Source organism: Lycium ferocissimum, chromosome 9, assembly GCF_029784015.1.
Source record: "Lycium ferocissimum isolate CSIRO_LF1 chromosome 9, AGI_CSIRO_Lferr_CH_V1, whole genome shotgun sequence".
Taxonomy (NCBI): Eukaryota; Viridiplantae; Streptophyta; class Magnoliopsida; order Solanales; family Solanaceae; genus Lycium; species Lycium ferocissimum.
The window spans coordinates 45039973-45058843 of NC_081350.1; the positions used below are offsets into that span (position 1 = coordinate 45039973).

The 18871-nt window shown below is 33.7% G+C and overlaps 1 pseudogene; it reads right to left on the bottom strand.

Moving 5' to 3' along the window:
* Positions 1–358: 358 nt before the first annotated feature.
* LOC132031045 (protein argonaute PNH1-like) lies at positions 359–8203 on the bottom strand (annotated as a pseudogene).
* Between the last annotated feature and the right edge of the window lie 10668 nt (positions 8204–18871).

Below are 18871 nucleotides of genomic sequence, written 5' to 3' on the forward strand. Positions count from 1 at the left end.
TACCGAACACACCCTATGACTATGCTCCTGCAACATCCTTGGAAGGAGATGGTGATGATGGAGATTATGATTATGCTTCAGCCGCATGAATTAGGTCATTGGAGGTTCTTTGCAATTAGTGGTAGATTATAGCGTAGACACGGCGTTGATTGTAGCATGAAATTAAAACGATAGTTTCTTGACTCTGGATTACTGGATATGATGCACATGGACTGGTTGTTAATATTATTATGCGAGAATACATAAGGAACCCCTACATTAGTCAGACACTTAAATTTTGCGAGGGGTCTTAGCGAACAACTTCTAAGTGGTAACAACCTAGCTATCACATTAAAACTCTAATTTAACTGCAAGTATCTCCAAGTGAAGCTATTCATCTGATTCCTAAATTTTAACTAGGCATTATACATGTACTACACAAAGGAGAGACATCTGATACAAAATTTCTTATTGCAAATTCGTTCCCTACTATATAAACATAGCATTTCATGATTAGATCCCTATCCTAATTTCATACATGTACTGACTACTCTGTAACATTCAACATTATCACCTCTAGCAATAGAACATCACATTCTTCACCTTCTCTTTCAATGCTGGTAGTGGCCGGACGTTGACAGAACCATTTGTTGCACGTGTGCTGCGCATTGAACCATTTCCATGCGAGTCAGGTTCCACATAGAAACGTGCTCTATAGGCCGCCAAATGGGCATAATATGCTGGAGGAACTGCAAAAGTTATGACAAATATGCATTATCAACTTCAGCACTTATATCCAAATACATAATTGCTTTTTCTTGTAAAATCAGTTGCAGCACTTAAAAATCCTTTTAACAATTAATGCTTATCAGCTAAGCCAAATGAGCTCATAATATCGCTAACCTACATGATTTGTCTTAACAGAGAGACGACATAGTAAATTGATGGCTAGCATAAAAAGTCTATTTACCATGATTCCTTGAATGCTAAATGATCTTAAAAACAGAATGGATGCAGAGGATTTCGATTGCACGAACCATAAATAATTTGAAGTAGATGCTTATGTTCAATGATTGAAATATAGACGAGGCAGAATCAAGATTTTGTAATGTGTGTCATTTTGGAATTTCAATCCACATCTAAAAATAAAAATATGGCTGCGAATGCATCTAAAATAAGCTTTCTAATTGTCTTAGGAGAGAGTATTAGAAATTTACCTACTGAAACAGAACGAGTGCATCGGGCATATCTGCAATTAATCCAATGGTTACTAAGGAATTGAATTTTCCGAAAACAGCTATAGTAATAAATTAACTTTTGAAAAGGCCATCAGTTGAGATTTAAGATTCCTTACGTATAGCAGAGATTGTTTGTCAAAGACTGCATTTCGTCTGCAGTGAAATTATTTTCATCCCAAAGAACATGATAGTGTGCAGGACGACTCGTTCCCTGGAAATCCAACATTATGTTAACTTTTTGTGGAGCTTTCTTCCAAATAAAGACTTGTATTTCTAATAAGTTATCTTATTGTTTGACTAAATACATACTTTAGAAATCCTAAATTAACAATTAGCACTTCACCTGAATTCCAGCATGACTGCATAAGTAAAAATCAAATTCAGTTGGATGACAAATTTTCGTATCCACCACAGTACCTGCATTTGGATTAAGTCGAGAAACAAGAGAAAAAAGCACACAATGGAGTTAAAAAGGCAAACTGCCCCCCATATTAACTAACGAGATTGTTTTGTTACCAGTGTTTTGTTACCCCTTTTGTTCCATTTTATGTGATACTCTTTCCTTTTAAATTTGTTCCAAAAAGAATCACACTTATTTATATTTGGAAACTTTTTAACTTTAAACTTCCGTTTTTAACCCTTAATGACATTCTTTTATATCCACAATTTCTAAAAGTCTTTCTTTCTTATACTTTGTGTCCAATCAAACACGGCCATGTAACATGAAACGGAGGGAGTAGTTTTAAAATTGAGGTCTCTCCTATTTCTTGATGTAAACTGTTTCAAAATTTTAAGCACAATAATCAATGTAAGAAGATCAAAAGTTTTACCAGGTAAGATGTTTCCGCTCCTGTCAGTGTTATTTCTATCATTGTGGTTATTTGGCAAAAGTCGTGTGTGGTGACGTTTTTGTACAACTATGAAGGTTACTGGAGGTTGGTAACCTGGTTCAAGAGATGCACAAGCCTGTGTACCAGAAAAAATTAGAGAACTTAGACAAGCACACAATTGAAAACATTCATATATACCTTAAGCACACGATTGAAACCACTCATATATACCTTCCGAATTGCATCAAGTTCATAAAGTAGGACCTGATAAAACTGCCCGTCACTTACACCATCCCTGCATAAAATTGAAAGACTATATTATACAGCAATGAAGCACATCGACAATTATTACTATTTATATCCATTTTGTGGTCCAAAAAGTGAGAAATGGCATATTGAATGCACTTGTTTTGAAAATTATCACATGATAGTACCTGTAAAATATTATTCTCAATGGTTTCTGTCCTGTGGCTTTCTTAAATGCCAATAGAAGTTCTCTGAAAAATTGCGGAAACAAAAATGTCAGTGCATTTTTGTGACATTTTTGTTAAAATGAATCTTACAGTGACGATAAATATGCACCTAATCATCCCTCCAGACATTGTTCCTCGTTGAGGATCTTGCCAGGTCCTGTAAAGATCCTGAATGAGTTCTTGTCTATGCGGCTGAGCACATACTAAACCGGCATATTTAGTAACTTCTGGCCAATCTTGTGATGCTACAACCTGAATCAAGAAAATCACATATTCAAATCTAAACACTTCGAAGAAGGTTCTAACTTTGATGTAGGACAAATAAATCTTGAGCTCACAGCAGCAATTGATGGGCCACAGTCCTCTCCTGATTCTGGATGTGTTACATCAGCACCAAATATAATTGTCGGGATATCACTGACGAGAGGAATTTTCCATCTCAAAGCATCTAAAAGAACAGTGTTTCTTCCTCCCATCTATCACACAAGGATTAAGCATAATAAAAATCCGCCTGACACATACTATGGAAGTTAAAGTGGATTATAACCATCTCAGCACATCGAAGCCGTTTACTACATACCTTCACATTGATTTTCAATGATACATTTGACAGGTATTGCTTGCTAATTTTTAATACATGCTTTGTAAGGCAACACTGAGAAATCAGCCCCAGATCTGTCTCACATATTTTCTTCAGAGTACCTAAAGATTGATGATGAATATGTTACAATTGATGATGAACATGTTACTCGACAACATTCATACATTTATATAAACAACTCATATTCCTGATATATCAAGCATAATAATTTTTCCAACGTATGTTGAAAAAAGGGACTTATAGCCTAAAGGAGTAATTTATTTTAGGACAAAAGCCTTTAGAGCGAAGATTACAACCAACTAGAGAATACGTTCATGACCGTAATCACCATTTCGACAAAGCTTGGAACATACCATACAAAGAACCATTGTTGTCGGGAAGAATGGCGATTAGTAACTCCAATTCTTTTCCTCCAAGTTTATTTGCAGCAGCATTGCATACATAATTCAATGCCTTCTTTGCCTGATCTGGTCTTGCATTATAAATCGGTATCACGGGCTCACAATTAAATTCCTGAGATAAAGTTTCAATAATACAAGACCATTTAGACAGAACGCGTAGGCTTCGACAATATCTCTATGGAGAATACTGTGACATGATACATGCATCAAAACAATACCAGAAAACAAAGAAAGAACATTTACCATTCCAGAGACTTGGCACATTTGGGCAAGCTGATGACAAAAGCCACGGGCTGCATTTTCTTGGACATTACACGAGAAGTTGATGCAAGCCCAGTGGTTCACAGTACCTCCATTAATTACTTTCTGTATGATGATAGCAATATATATTTTCATATTAATCGTTCTTCAAATACTAATTACAAAAAGGCAAAAGATCTTATGTATGGATATTTTATGAGGGCTTCGTTACCTTATTTATCATGTTCCACTGACCTAGCTGTGGATGACATTCCTTTTCCTTCCCTGCATCATGGTACTTTAACTAAAAGAGACGGAAAAAGAATCACTTAGTGGTTTTTGAAACTGAGTCATAGAAGTAAAGGTATATCAGTCATTACCCACGGTGCTGGGAGGACCCGAGCTTCTACTGATGCAAGCTTATCGTCAATGATGATGCCAAACTCCTTCGCAATAGGGTCTTGCTTGTATCCGTTTTGGTGAATGGTCTGGACATAGACACCATTTAGTTCATTACATTCAGAAGAGAATAGCTTATGAGAAGCAGCAGATTTTGGAGGGAGAATATGATCACATGTTGTCAACTAATATGTAGAAGATTTTTGTTGATGTCACGTAAAATAATCACCAAAAAACCTCTGTGTCTGTTGCGTACCAGCAAAGCGAATGTGTTCCAAAAATTGGCTTAAACGTGTATATATCTACAGTGCGGGCACTGGATGGAAAAGACAGATAAAGGAAGAACCCACCGGAAGGGCATACCTCAAGGGGCACCTATATTATGTTCTCATGACATTTTTTAGAGTTCGGTCATTTCTAGCAAAGTATAAAGGACATATTCATTACCAATTTGGGGTTCTAATGCAAGATAGTGCTGAGGTTATACACTAAGTACACACGTGATTCTTCTCTGGCGAAAGTGCATGCACAATTCGGGTGGAGGAGTCTATCAAACCGTTCATAACTAGTTGGTACATTCCAATAATAAAAGGTTCTCTTTATAATCCTATTTAGATTATGTCCGGTGAATAAAATCAAATACAACCAAACAGAATCTGTAAATGAATCGACAAACCTGCAAAATGTCCATTTCTTGTTCCCGTGGTCTTTGGCACGACGATTTTAAGAGTGAAGCGATCTGCTTCTGATCCAGCCTTTTGGTGTACCTCTGTCCCTCAAGTATCTTACAAGCCTATTATAACAATCATTATTTGGAAAACTTTTCACCTGAGATAAAAGTGAGTTGAATCTTGAAGCAACTCCGCTTACCTCCATCGGTAAGTAATTTACTTTCTTTTGGCTTCCCACAAGTAGACAAGGTAGATGAGGATACTGAATGGTAAATCCATACACCTCTTGGAAATACTCAATGACCGATTTCATGTTCTTTTCCTCATCAACAGGAAAACTGTAATGAGCATAAGAAAGTAAAGCATTACTGGCCACCAAAATTGCAAGAACAAAAATAGAACTGAAGTTATGTGAAACTAGAAGTACATTAGCTCCCTTGTTGGCTGTGATGTCAACCCTGAAATTCGGTATTTCCTTCGAATATTTCCTCTGTGTGTAACTTCAACTTTAACACCTCTGAGAGCTTTCTTAACCTGATTAAGGCGTAAATGATTGATCAGCTTTTATCCGAAGCAATAGATTTTGGCATTAAAGGTATCAACGTCTCGAGTCCAAGTAGCAAAGTTAAACCCCTTGAATTTTACATGTGACATCTAAGGAAAAGTTTTGACACAACTTATACAGTGCTTATTTCATCCAATGTGGAATAGCCTTAAGAGAGAATTGAGAATAAACGAGTAATCTGCGATGATGTGCGAAAGAACACTTCTCTAGACTCCGAACATATGCTGCCTTATGGTTGATGTTTTTAATAAAGTTAAAGAAACAATTAATTTGGTTCATTTGTGTAATATGTACCTTTACTCGATCAGCATCGGACAGTGGCCTTGAACTTACATCTTTCCCCAAAACTTGAGCAACAAATTCAACAACCGGGAGTGGTTCAATAAAAGCTGTTGTTGACATATCTGTTTGACAAATATTTACGAGATATTAAATTGTAGTTTGGACATCCATACTATCAAATAAGTTGGCAAAAATCAATATTTATAGGAGTTATGATTGTCCTACCAATATTGAGTGACAATCCCATCTGAGTAGGTTTTATGCTCTGATAGAACCCCCTCCAAGACTGTAAGCCATTACCTAGTGTCTGTGGTTTTTTAATATTCGGAGAATAGAAAAATCTCCCAACCGATATGTACCTAAACGAACACGAGAAGAAATTTAATAATGAGTGGATAACTCAATTAGTTGCAACATGGCAATCAGAAAGCAAAAAATGAAATGAACCTTTGAGAAGCAAGCTCCCTTAGCACAATATCGATGATTTTAAGTGCTTGTGGAGGAGTGTCAACTTGTTTCCCCAAAAGAAGTTCGCGTAACTGAAGCATGTTTGCTTGTGAAATGAACTTGATCGTGACAGTAAATTTACGCTCCCTGGAACGATTATCAAAAACGTCAATTCTCATTTGAAAAAACTAAATAACAAGTACTCCCAATAACTATGTTGCTCAGACTCCTCTTTGAAAATGCCGGTTGGTGCGGGTCCTCCAAAACTAGTGTATTTTTAAGGATCTGACAAGGGGGCAGAGGCATTTTTGGAGAGTCCGAGGAACATAGCTTATTGATCAAACATAAAGTGAAGATAAGGAAAAATTAGACAAATAGGTACTTTGTGATTCCAATCCACTCATCATCATCAGCAAGAGCTATAGTGAACTCTTTCGAGTTAAAAGGGAGCAATCCTGCTGTATAAAGGGTTCTTCTTCCATCATAAACCGGAATTCTTTTACCCAAGTCGGGGTCTTTATGAAGTTTCACCAACTCAGCCATTATAGCCTTGTTCAATCTTGTACACTTAACTTCTGGAGTAATTTTTACCTGCATTCCAAATCATTAAAAAAAGCTGAATTTCAGGCCATTGCCAAAACATTACCAACATAAAATTTAGGCACCAAAAAGTGATTAACGTCTTACGCTATACTGGCTTAAGTTCCTTTCTGATAATTCAGCGATGAAATGGTTGGCTTTTACCAAACACTGGGTACCCAATGTGCCATATCCTGGTCTACGAGGGAACACGAGACTTCTTTCAGATGATGAAGCAGAACAAGCAGGGGAAATATCAGAATTATTCACATCCGGCATTTTTTCAGCTAATATCCCTTTCCCTTTCCTCCTGCTCCTTCTCTTCCCCGCATTATTTCTCTTGACTTCTTCGATTCTACGCTCTCCACTAATTTGGGATTGCGCGTTCTGATTCAACGACTCTTGTAATGGTGCTCTCGAAACCATATGCTTTTGCTCCGGGTCTAATTTCATTTGCCACTGAGGCATGTTTGTGACCTTCACATGAGAAATAGCATGAAAACATCAGCTGGTTTTATAAAGTGTTTCGGATAATAACAATTCAGAAAGCTAAAGAATCGGAAACTAGGGATAGGGATGAATGGAAAATCTGCATAATAAGACAATGAATAGATAATTAAAGTACTGATGAAAGTTACTGGCATGACATTTTTCACGTGTAAGTCCAATAATCTCAGGGGATAAAAACATGCAAAAGGAATAGTATTAAAGAATCAAATCTTCACAGTATTTTGTCTTCAAGAGAGGTTTTTTCAGCTGAAAAGGTTAAAAAGCCAAAGTAACAGAGAGCCATGCAAACATGCAGATACCAACGGGCAAAGTAAAAACACAGGATCCTCTACAAAAGCCACCCCACAGAAAAGGAAAACACCTAATGAAGCTACTGAAATTCACCAAAATATATAAATAATAATGCTAAAAGTATATCTGCTCCAAAAAGAACAAGAATACACACAAGTATGAACTATGACATGGTTATCAATCGGCTAGTGGCGGAGCCAGAAATTTTGTAAGGGTGTTCGAATTTTGAAGAAGTACAGTAATATATAATATATATGTTAATGGTGTTCAATATGTAATGGAGTATATATTTGTAATACGTAATAATTGATATGTCTACACGGTATAATTTTTTGGCAAAGGGTGTTCGGTTGAACACCCTGGCTGGGCTGTGGCTCCACCACTACAGTCAGCGTAGTGGGACTGATCCAAAATTTGAACTCCGGGATGCTACTGAACCAACTGACCATTTGAGTTATATGGGTCAAAATTTATTATTTGTTCACATTTAGTAGATTTCTTAATATAGCAGTTTATAGAGTTTGAGCCAGAGCTACTAGAGTCGACTGAACCTGTACCTTGTACATCCGCCCTTGTCGAGCATAGACAGTGGCAATAGTATAATCTTTCGGCGAAGGGATTCAATTGAACCCCTTCAGCAAAAGTGGCTACACCACTGCCTATAGACCTAAACACACACACATATATAGCCCCTTCATCATAAAATTATACTGTGTAAATAGGACAAAGATAAATTTTTTTTTCATAAATATAAATTGTTGAATCATCTTTATATAAAGAAATATTCTAGTATGGTGACAAAGTGACACAAAAATTTCTTGTATGGCATGCAAGCACTTTTTTGAATCGTCTTATTAATTAGAATTTCTGACTCCCATTAGAAATTTCTTTTTTCTGTGAAGAGACAGAATTGATGGGACTGTCAACTTAATGCTAAGAAACTTCTCCAATGAAGTGTCTTAATCAATGTGACAGAAAGATACATACAGAATTACAGATACAGGGTCCCCTATACATATATACTATATTCCATCCATTGAGGTCCGTGACCATTTTTAAAAGACTGCTGGATTTTCTCCTTCCAATTTTCTGCCTGATACCTTTGCAAAAAGCAGCAAAGAATACTCCCCACCCCACAGATTCAACCTTAGTTTTTTTTTTTTTTTTTTCAAGTATAAAATTTGAAAAAGAAACTCTTGAAGAGCCCCAAAAACCCAATTTTTTGCACTTTTTTAAAGTAGAAATAGCGCCACTGACCACTCTTCAGTCATATCTTTGAAAAACGATCATTATTGTGGAATTTCAAATTCCAGAAGTAATTAAAACTTAAGGACATTATCTTGAAGTTTCAATACTAAATAGGGTTTATTTGTGAGTTTTCTCCTTTTCTTTGACGTGGCCATGCAACTAGTAGCACTAGACTGATTAAGGTCTGGTATTTCAAACCTAAAAGCCTAATATTTAAGTGAAGAAGGATAGAAGAACAAGTCCATTATCCACTGAGTTTCGTACTGTGATCCTCGGGGATTTCTCGATTTTGGAAAAAAAAAAAGCCTACTTACCTAATGAAAGCTATAAATGGAAAAAGGTTAAACGTTGTTGCATCCCCTTCAAATATTTAGATACAGTGCAAAAGAACTGTTATACTAGTACTAGATTAAAATATGTTAGTCATAAATAAATTTTCTTTACACTATATATTAGATCCTTAGGTATGTACTTGAGGATAGTGGCTCAAATAATCAGAATCCAATGAATCACTAGTGTGTTATAATTTTTGGTCTATAATGTAATTTATAGAGTTCAACCCAAAAGCTGGAGCCTGTGAGTCTCAGACTGTGAGCTAAGATAATAGTACAAGAAAGCATTTAATGCTAAATGCTGCTGATAAGAAAAAGTCCCAGGGAACCAAAGGATTTTTTATCAGTTTGGCAGAAATACTACTACTGCTACAAGGCGGATCTACCGTGTAATCTATAAAGGCAGGATTTAAGATTTAAAGTTTACGGGTTTTGAACTTTTAATTTAAACCCATAGCTCGTTTTAGTTACTAGATTCGTAATTAAATATATACACATAATTAATTGTTTTTCTCATACAAGTACAGGATCTAAGCAAAAACTATAAAATTCGCTTACTTAATACCGTTGCTCCGCCCCTAATAACCTATTGATCCACATGAACTCAATAATTCTTGTTCGGACTCTCTCTCTCTCTATATATATGTATATATTAAAGTGAAAATAGTAGAAGAACTTAAAAATTTTAGAACAAGACATGACTGTCTACTGTATACTGTTTAAGTGTATTTATTTTTTTCCTCATATACTGTTTAAGTATATTAAATGTAATCAAATTTGGATCCAAACCAAGATAGAGATGTATCATAGATCGTTGGCAGAATGGTTTCACCGTAACGGTCCCAGTGGTTGGCCCATAGCCCAATGACTGACTAAGTGATTTATTCCCAATGTTGTACTAATAAAAAAAGTAGCAATTAACAATTAAGAATAATTAAATTAGGGTGTCTGATTAATTTATGTGTGCCTCTGCTATTTCATCAAGTATATGTTATCTGCCATCAGTACAAATACTGAATTACTCTACTCACCACAAAGATATACAGGAAAAATACTATCCCCTTAATATTTTCTTTATATTAAAACTTTAACTTCCTAATTTTCACCCATTTCATTAAATATTTAGTTGCATTGTTAGAGTTTTTTTTTTCATGATTAAGAAATTCATCTGAAGCTAATTCTTTGGGATAATAGCAGCATTTAAAATTTAGGAATGCTGAATCCGTTTCTTTAACCTTCTCCACTTAAATACTGGACTTAGTTCGTTAGGTGTAGGACATTAACTTATAATCTAAAACGCAAATCCCTCGACCGTCGCCAATTGAGTTAACTTTTGGGCACCTTTAAATCATTTTTTCCCTCTATTAATAGGGCTTTGCCCAAACCTCCACAACTTGCCCTTCCAAAAAATGTGAAACGGGCAGTTTCGTTTTGGCCCCGGGGAATTAATAGATTTGTTCTCTTGTTTTTATTAGTTTTTGGAATTTTCTTCCTACATATTTCCTTTTTTGGGGATTGATGAAAATTCAAAGTATTTTTTTCTAATAACATATGATCTCCTCCCACAGAAAGAAAAAAAATAGATGGGTTTAGTTTCCCAACCAAATAGTCCAAATTGTCTGTATAAGAGAGGACAACAGTGTGTTGTAGAGTGTGGTGGAGCACTTGAAACAATGAATATACCCATTGACCAATAAAGGGACTTTCTCTGAAAATGACGATGCACTGCAAAGCCAAAGTTTATTCTATATTCCCTTTGCATACTTGGACATCACTACTACTATACTCTTCCCACCATAACCCATCCCACTATCCAAACTTACAAAATATTTATATCATGCTACATTAACTTTTTACTCTCTTCCTCCTAATTTATATGATACACTATAATTTATTTATTTTAAAAAAAATTATGATCTAAAAGAAATCGAGTCCAGGAAGCAGCCACACATATTTGAATTAGATTAGAATATCCACTTCATACCCCTTGGAGTGGAGCGCTTATCCTGCAAACGCGGGATGCTTTGTGCACCAGCCACTAATATATATATATAATCATCTTATTAAAAATATCATAGAAAATTTAATATTAAATTATATCTAAATATATAAAAATATCAGACAAAAAAGAAAAATGCATCACATAAATTCGGACAAAAGGAGTAGAACTAATGATTAAAAAAATCACATATTAGTTGATCATAGTTAACTTATACTCTCAGGGGTCGTTTGGTAGCTGGACGAGAATCAAGCTATTCATGTATTAGTTTCTACATTAACTTATACCATGTTTGGTAGCTAGTAAAGAGGCACCCTATTCATGTATTAATTTTTGCATACTTATACAACGTTTGATAGCTAGTTAGGAAGTAAGTTATTCATGTATAAAATTAGTACGACGTTTGGTTTGTAATTTAGAAGCCCGCATAACTAATACATATATAAGTTATGAGGGAATTTATGTATTATTTTATGCGGGGTAGAAGATAGAATAACTAATACAGGGATGACTAAAACATGAATAAAAAGTTTAAATGACTATATTACTTTTATCACCCCCCCCCCCCACTTAAATACTTTCCTTTTCTAAACAAAGTTTTATATATTCTAGTATAACATTTTAATATTTCATGAAAAGATATTTTATAATTGTAAACAAATATTTTAATTTTAAAAAATATATAATATTTATTAACTTTTAATATAACAAACCAACATTCAAAGAAATAATTTATGCATAACTAAACCCTGCATAACTAAACCATGCATAACTAATACCTGCATTACTAATACCTACATTGCTACTAACCGCATAATCCTAACCGGTTACCAAACGATCCCTTATAATTTATATAATAACATATTCTACATTTATCGGCTGGATATAAACATCTTTTCTTTCGAGTAGAGGGTCTATCGGAAATAGCCTCTCTACCCAATAAAGGTAGGGGTAAGGTCTGCGTACATTTTACCCTCCTTTGACCCCACTTGGGGGACTACACTAGGTATGTCATTGTTGTTTAGCCATGGGTTCGTAGGAATCCAATACTTTCAACACGAAGCATAAATTTTTGTGTAAAATTTATTAAAATTGCAAACGTTATAGTTCTGAATCCATAATTTTAAAATACTATAAAGTCAATACTAAAAACCTTATAAATTGAACTCATAATTTAAATATTAGATTCGCCTATGCGTTCAGTAAACATTAAGGTTCTCTAGGGGAGCAGAACTTCAGAGTTGTGACCACAACTATTCTGTGCGGCATATTAAATTTCCTATAGTCGGTCTTAAATATGTTGCTTAAAATTTTGTGTACTATGAAAGTAACAAGACTATGATAAATGGCAACTATTTATTACTACTTTCACTCTAACTTATTTGATCGCAATGAAAAGGAAAAACAAAATGTGGCTATATATGTGAAGGGTTGTTGTGAAGACATTATTCACAGACTTGCAAATTGCAATAGGAAAAGTTTGTACGGTCAATTTCTATCTTTACTAAAGTTGACCTAATTGGCGAGACACATATATTTCTAACCGATAAGTAAAAAATTCGAGTCATGTGATAATAAGTGAACCACTAGAATTTCCCTAGATTGTCAACATTTAAAGAACATTATTATGGAAAAAAAGCTCTTAGATAACTCTTAAACTAAAGGATTTTTAATCTAAATATATTAAATGCGAGGATTCCCATAATTAACTCCAACTTGTTTAAGATTCACGTGTAATTATTATTGTTAAACTATACATGACAACCACTAATAAACAGCCACAAGCCAGTGGCGAAGTTAGGGCCGGAAGAGGATTCATTATTCGAGTCTCCTTCACTGGATATATATATAAAAGGTCAAAATAACTTTTACGTGTACATAGTAGGTGATGAACTCCGCCTCTAAGTTCACCACCCAAATGAACCAAGTCTAAATAAAAACCGATTGGAGAGGATCAACCCGTCAAGATAAATTCCAAAAATAAAATGGTAATAAGTAGAATTCTTTTGGTCTTCAAACACAAGAAAATGTGAAAGGGATAGAGGTCGGCTATTTCTTAAGAAAAAGATTAAAGTTTCTTCTTCAATTTCTTATGAGGCTGGTGACTTTGGACATGGGCTATAACCCAAAAATGCACGTTTAATAGATTTGGTCACGACCATAAAATCAAGACTCTTAATTTTTTTTCCCCTCATTTATAAGGAAACATAAAATCAAGACTCATACGCAAAGGTCACACTCATTACACTTCTTTGACTACTCGTCACACGTGTGATGGAGAAAATAGTAGGTGTGTGTGTGGAATTGTCTACGGGTGGAATCAGAATTTTTAATTTATGGAGTCTGTGTGACAGTTTTTGGCTTTACTAAATTCTGGAAAAATAATTTGTATATTATTTTTAACATAAATATAAAGTTTTTGAACCAAAGTTATTGGGTTCTGCCAAATTCGTAACCATCACTGTGGCTCTGCCTCTGTCCACATAAGCGGTCTTGGATTCGAGATCCGAAAATGAATAAATTTTCGATAAAGTCTATTTCCTCTTAAATAGGTCTTGGTAGATTTTTGTGGGATGTAAATATTTCTTTTCTCTTAATCAAAGGTTTAAATTTGAGTCTAAACAATAATTATTTTTTTATAAAAAAATAACTTTTCTCTACATGAGTCTTATACTATACTTATAATTTAAAATTAATAGACTCAGTAAATTTCGATATTATAAGATTTATTAAGCTAAAAAAACTATATGTGCATATAGTGGGGTTAGAGTTGCTTTATCGCTATGATTTAAAAAGGAGAAAATAAAGAAGTGTGCGACAGAAAGCAAAGAATATCCTGTAAATTCTTCTCTAGTACTGTTCATTCCCAAGATATTGAAGATATGGTTGATAATTGAACGCCAAAAGAGGCTAAAAAAGAAAGAGCAATGATGAGAATGTACAGAGAGAGACACTCTATTTTAGGCTCATTTACTCTCTCTGCCTTTCGTAAAAGTCTGCATATAGCCGACCCCTCTCTTCTGAGCCTCACACCTATTGCCTTATAATGCAACCATATTAAGTGCACGAACTCACACACAGACACACACGCAAATAAAATTAGGATTTATATTATGTATGTGTGTGTGTGATTTGTAATCTTGAAAATGAGATGCAATACTTGTAATATTACGAAGAATGTGACTTGATAGTATTATAAAATGGTGAGTCACCTTAGGCTAAGGGGCTTCAATTGACATGCAGTTGTCGAAAAATTACACTGTTTATTTTTATTTATAAATATTATATGCTGACTCCCTTTATTTTTTATGTGTGCGGTATGCCTACTTTCTTATATTTTGATACTATTTTGTAAAATTTTTGACTCTGCCACTGTATCTAACGCAAACTTGTAAAATTGTATATTCCATTCACTCTACTTTATATAGTTATCATGTTTGACTGGATATGGAACTTAAAGCAAACGGCGTTGGAAACTTATGGTCTAAAATAACTCATAATTATATCTTGTCACTTATGGGAATGATATTCTAAATACATAAAAAGGTGTCATCATGGGTGGAGCTACACTGACAATTTAACGTTGAGACTTTATATTTATGTTAAAAATCAACTTAAAATATATAAATATTTATCAGTACTTAATAAACTGTATTTTCTAGGATCCAAATTTTATTAATTCAAGAAATTTGACGTCGTCTCTAGTGTTATTTTTTCCAAACAGATTAAATGCGCAAACATAAATTGGGCAGAAGGGAAGTATAAAAAAGAGAGAAAAACAGAAGAAAGCAAAACCTTGTGATTTACGTTATCTTTAAAACTCTAGCGCCTGCTGCTTGAATCTGTGTCCTTCACTTCTTGTTTCTTCCGTAGCTCCTCTTTCATTAACTGAATCTACTGCCCTTCTTCTGCAAAAAAAAGACCAAAATTATTTTATTTTCTTGTAGGTACACAGTACTATAATAATGAGAGAGTACAAATTAAAACCTATATTTCTACACTCTACATGGACAAATATTGAATGCAGTTTAATTTGGTTCAAAAGTAACTGATGGAGAAGTAAAAATAAATGAGTGTAAGAAAATCTTTACACTATCATATCACACTGTTACGGATAATAATCATCATAATAAGGATTATTGATAACCACAGAAAATAAGGCAGGCAACATGCACAGTATGTTAGAATACACTAACAGTAGTAAAATATTTACATAATCAGATCACTTATAAAGTAATTATATGTAGTATATTTTTTGATAAACAATAATCAGTAATAGGATATGAAATAGTAAGCAACCTACCACCGCATGTTAAACTATACTGAATTTTATATAATCAATTTATAACTTAAATTCAAAAATTATCTATATTTTCCTTGTATATAAATAAAATCTAAAAAATGAAATGATGTCACTAACAGACAAAGCATCATTTATAGTGAAATCTATGAAATTTATAAGGGAAAATCTGTGGCGTGAAATGGGTATACAGTTGGTTTTGACTTTGAAGCACAAGGAGTAGTTGGTGCAGTAAAATCAAACGTAAGAAGTAGAAAAGACAGGTAAAAGAAAAAAACAAAAAACGTAACCAATTTTTTTATCTTTGAATACTTGAAATAAATTTACCACCCCAAGTGCTTCAAGAATCAAGATTTGAGTTCCACAGCAACAAACATGAGAAAGTAGTGTAGTTTGAAGACTAATTAATAAGTGAACCAAATAAATATTCCAAAGATTGGATTTTTAAGAGAGATGAGCAAACACCAAGAAGAAGAAGAAAAAAAGCAAAAGAAGTTCAAAATAATCTTTATGAAACAAGAAAGAGCAAAACGAAACCTTTTTGACAACACCAACTTTGCAGGAAAATATGAGTCTTGGAAGTGTTTGGTTGACGAGAAAAAGCAAAAGGAATGAAGGAGAGAGGAGTTGTAGAAACGAAGCACTAAAAACACCTCAAAGGGAATAAATAGAGTTTTGGGAAGTCGTAAAATAATACTCCTACTACTCACTTCACTTCCTTTTATTTTATGCTAAAGTATTAAAACTGAACACAAAGTTTTTTAAAAAAAAATTAAAACATGTCAAAAAGTAGGTATATTTATTAATAGGGAGTATTAGCCAAACAAAATAGATGAGTGTAAATTCGACTCGAACACTATCATTCTATAAAATAAAAAGACTATCAGAAATAACTTAAAAATCATTATTTTATGATGATAAGAAAATAATATAAAGGATAAAGGAAAGGTTTTACGGCGGGTCATTTGTTTGCCGCGAAATTAGAATAATAAACTTAATTTTTGGGTTTACATTGATCTAATGTTTGGTTATTGATATTAGTTTATACTTGTTTAAATTATACCAAAATCTTGATATTATCTCAAATCATAAGAATGTGAGTTATAATCACAAAGTTATAATCTCGAGATAACATGATTCCAGATCATAAGAATCCCTTAAAGTTAAAGAATTTTCAAATATAGACAAATAATTTGAAACGGAGGAAGAAAGGTGCAAATTTTTACAGATTAAAAAACAAAGCGTGTCACGTAAAATGAAATAAGAAATATTTATTTTGTTTTGGGCATTGGAAATGTATAAGAAAATGGAAGATGATATTACATCAACAAGTAAAGAAAAAAAGAAATTAGTTAGTACTTACTTTTGATAATAATTCAAAATGATATGTGATTCAGATTAAACAAATGGAAATGAACTCTTGAGTACAAAAAGAAAAAAACGTAGTTTGCACTCACTCACTACCTTTAACGCAAAAGAGAACTTTTAATTTAAAAGAAAGAGAAGCTAAAGACTAAAAAAGAGCTTTAAGCATGCAGTGGAAAAAATGTATTTTTTTCATAGTTTAGCAGGCTTTTGTTTTTTTTATTTGATACAAAATACAATGAAGATAAAACATAGTAAAAGAATTGAATAAATAAATGACTAAAGATAAGTAAAGATTCCATACTATAGTTTATTTTTGTTTTTCTGCAAAAGGGTGTCTTTGCTTTTGCTCTTTACTTTGTTGCAGATCTGAGATGACACAAATATAGAGATGCAGAGTTGTTTATTAGCCGGAAATATAGTCGGGAAAATGAGAAAGAATGATTCAGAGAAAGGAGTAATTAAAAGAATGAGAGATATAGAGACAAGGAGTAACCTTTTATATAAAGAAAGTGGTGGTGGGGGTGGCTATGAATTAAAGCCTTTATAAAAATTGGGTGTACATGTAGAGGACTACATTCAACTCTCAAATCAAGAAAACATGCGTGGCCGGTAGTAATGGATTACAAAATAATGTAAATTGTACATATAAGTTTTAATTATTATATTTTTCATCCGGTATACAGTATCTGCTTTAGGTTTCAAAAACTAATTTGACTCACACTGTGTAAGATCCAGTAAATGCAGGAATGTACATTCAATGATATTCAAAATGAGTGGATCGGACTTAAAGTTTTGTCTATGGGGCTAGAAGGTCAAAAATTCAAAGACACCCCAAGTTCATTCTTGTAAAAATACAATTAAATGGGAAACGTTCATGCCAATATTTGTTCCATTTTCAAGGTTCGATCCCTTGACCTATGATTAAGGGTGGATGATCATATTCATCAATCATCCTGTCACAATTCTTGGCGGTGAAAGTTCAAATTTATTGTACCACTATGCAGTCTAAAAAATATTTATAAAATTGGATTATTTAGAAAGTAGTTGCAACAACAACATACCAAGTATAATATTACAGGTGAGAATTTGAGAGGGTAAAATGTATACAGACCTTACTCCTACCTCATGGAGGTAGAGAAGTTGTTTCCTATAGAAAACACTGGTTCAAGTAAAGCACATCAAAGTAGTTTGAAAAAAAAAATATAGAAGTGAAGAAGACATGACAAATAATAGGGAAAGAATTAATTATTTAATTACATACAATTCAGGAAAAAAAAAAAAAAGGAACATCGGCAACAAAAAAATAGTGTGTTAACTGAAGCACAAGAAACAACATGCAGTAATAGAAATTGAAGGACAAGAAACTACGAGAATAATTCCAATACGACTAGTATGAAAGGAGAAATTAACATGTATGGTGCTCCAAATTACCACCAAGCTTATCACGGAGGAAAGTGAGACAACGTTCAACTACCTGCTAACTTTCTGCTCTAGTCTGCGACCTCCATGTCCTCGCATCTAAGGTCATGTCCTCGGTAAGAAAGAAGATATGACTTGTCTCGTCTAATCATCTCTCCCCAATACTTCTTTGGCCTACCTCTCCGTCTCCTTAAATCCACAATCTCCAACCTTTCACACCTCCTCACTAGGGCATCTATTCATCTTGTCTTGCCTGAACCATCTCAGCCTCTCGTTTCCCTCATCTTGTCCACCATGAAGGCAGTTAAAAAGTAATCACCGCAAGAAATTAACTTAATAAGTATAAATTTAATTTATATATACTAACAGTATAATGATTTTTATTTAATCAGTCGGGTTTAATCTGTGATTTTTGGTTAGTAATCATTTTTAGCATGTTACCTATAAGTGTTTATGGTAAAAGTTTTACCTATAATTACCTAATAAGTGATTTAATTATATAAATACTTTTTCACTATCAGTACCTAAAAAGTAAACTCAATCAATATTAGTTGGTAGTTGGTCGTATGAAATTTATGGGTATCCGTATCATTAGGGGTGTACAAAGTAAATCGAAAAATCTCACCAAACCGATAAACCGAATCAAACCGAGAAAAAAACCCGACTAGTGGTTTGGTTTGACTTGGTTTGGCGTTGAAA